The sequence below is a fragment of the Macrobrachium nipponense genome, chromosome 4, assembly GCF_015104395.2.
Source record: "Macrobrachium nipponense isolate FS-2020 chromosome 4, ASM1510439v2, whole genome shotgun sequence".
NCBI classification, from domain to species: domain Eukaryota; kingdom Metazoa; phylum Arthropoda; class Malacostraca; order Decapoda; family Palaemonidae; genus Macrobrachium; species Macrobrachium nipponense.
In genome coordinates, this window is record NC_061100.1 from 95,201,556 (window position 1) to 95,204,055 (window position 2,500).

Sequence of the window (2,500 nt, forward strand, 5' to 3'; positions counted from 1 at the left end):
TATTTGACTTATGATATTAGAAATTGGTATTATGGTTTTATATCTATTCTTCTTTAATGGCATATCGCTGTTGACTGTAAATGGAAATGAAACATTCAATAATGAAAACATGATGGTGATAACTATAATAATATATCATAATAATAATAAAGATAATAATAATAATGATATTATTATTATTATCATTATTATTATTATTACTATTACTATTTAGTCATCCAAAATTTCTTTAATACAAAATAGGAATAATTTGAGAAAGATACTTCAAAGCCTTAAAGTATCCCCAAACATTAGAAGATCATATCTGGTTTAGAGAGAATTATTCTATTTTGAATTTGTTCATCATTTATTTCTTCCAGTTCTTTATTATTTTCATCATTTGTTTGTGCACTGAGTCATACTATAATAGAAATAACATTTTGTTTAAATTGTTGTTCTTTTGTTTTTCTCTTCGGTAAGAATATCATAAGGATTCTTCGTAATTTTTAACTCTCGAACAGAGAACAATATAATTCTCGTCATTTAGAAAAAAAATGAGAGCAGATAAAAATTTATTATCATGTAACAAAATCAGGTCATTCGGTAATTGCCCATTGTTAGGATACCGTTGTGAAACATCTATTTTCCCTCGGAAAAGGAAAAAGACGCAGTTAACATAAAATTTTTCTTAAACCTCTAACAAAGAAATGAGAGTAGTTTTAACCTAAACTAAGATTTAATAGACATTTGAGGATAAAATTTAAATTCGTGGTACATTATTATTTTCCAATTTATGAAGAGTTTTCATGATATATATAAGTATATAAGAAGGTGAGTGAAAACCCGGACTTTGAACAAGTACTTTCGTAGTTTATTCCACATTATCAAGTGCGCACTGAATACAGAGGTAGTTGACAGAGCTTTATATACAAAATGGGAAGGGGGGCGGAGTTTATAGTTCCTAATCTGGGCAGCATCGGTTATTAGAATAATGTAAGGATCATCTTGTATTCTCCGACGCACCAGACATGATTAGGTAAACATTCGAATTTCTTACTGCACTGAGCAAGAGAAGTACAGATCAAATATCTCCTTTAGTGAAGGAAAAGCACAAAATACTTCTTCAATACTACACTTGCTAAGTTACAATAAACCTAAAAAAAAAAGGTTTAAAATTAGGACATTCTTTGTTCACGAAAGGAAAATGAACCCTTTTAGTAAACTAATAACTCGAAATCTTACTTTGTCCTTGAGCGACCTACCAATGGGGGCAATTTAACTGGAAGAACTTTACAATTCCTCCGAAATGTTATATATTTAACAAAGAAACCCCCTGGGAGTCTTCCCTTCGTGTCATGCATTCCAAGGAATGACGGATAGATGTGTTCTTTTATTACTATCATTGGCAATTTATTATTTCCTCTGTTGAATTGCATTCCTCTAGTTTGCACTGACCAGGGCCTGCCATTAAACATTGCAACTCTAGAGTAAACTAAATCAGAACCAATCATACCCACCATGTTAAGATGTCTCTTCCAGTGTCTTGGGGTTATTAGTTGTTCTGTTCATAAAGATGCAGGACGGAGATTATTATTATTATTATTTTTTTTTTTGCTCTATCACAGTCCTCCAATTCGACTGGGTGGTATTTATAGTGTGGGGTTCCGTTGCATCCTGCCATCCTTAGGAGTCCATCACTTTTCTTACTATGTGTGCCGTTTCTAGGATCACACTCTTCTGCATGAGTCCTGGAGCTACTTCAGCCTCTAGTTTTTCTAGATTCCTTTTCAGGGATCTTGGGATCGTGCCTAGTGCTCCTATGATTATGGGTACGATTTCCACTGGCATATCCCATATCCTTCTTATTTCTATTTTCAGATCTTGATACTTATCCATTTTTTTCCCTCTCTTTCTCTTCAACTCTTGGTGGTGTCCCATGGTATTGCGACATTAATGAGTGATACTTTCTTCTTGACTTTGTCAATCAACGTCACGTCCTGGTCTGTTTGCACGTATCACCCTATCGTTCTGATACCATAGTCCAGAGGATCTTTGCCTGATCGTTTTCTATCACTCCTTCAGGTTGGTGCTCGTACCACTTATTACTGCAAGGTAGCTGATGTTTCTTGCACAGGCTCCAGTGGAGGGCTTTTGCCACTGAATCATGCCTCTTTTTGTACTGGTTCTGTGCAAGTGCCGGGCATTCACTTGCTATGTGGTTTATGGTTTCATTTTTCGTATTGCATTTCCTACATATGGGAGAGATGTTATTTCCGTCTATCGTACTTTGAACATATCTGGTTCTTAGGGCCTGATCTTGTGCCGCTGTTATCATTCCTTCAGTTTCCTTCTTTAGCTCTCCCCTCTGTAAGCCATTGCCAATTGTCATCGCTGGCTAGTTCTTTAGTCTGTCTCATGTATTGTCCGTGCATTGGTTTGTTGTGCCAGTCCTCTGTTCTTTCTGTCTTTCTCCTGTCTCTGTATATTTCTGGGTCTTCGTCTACTTTTATTAGTCCTTCTT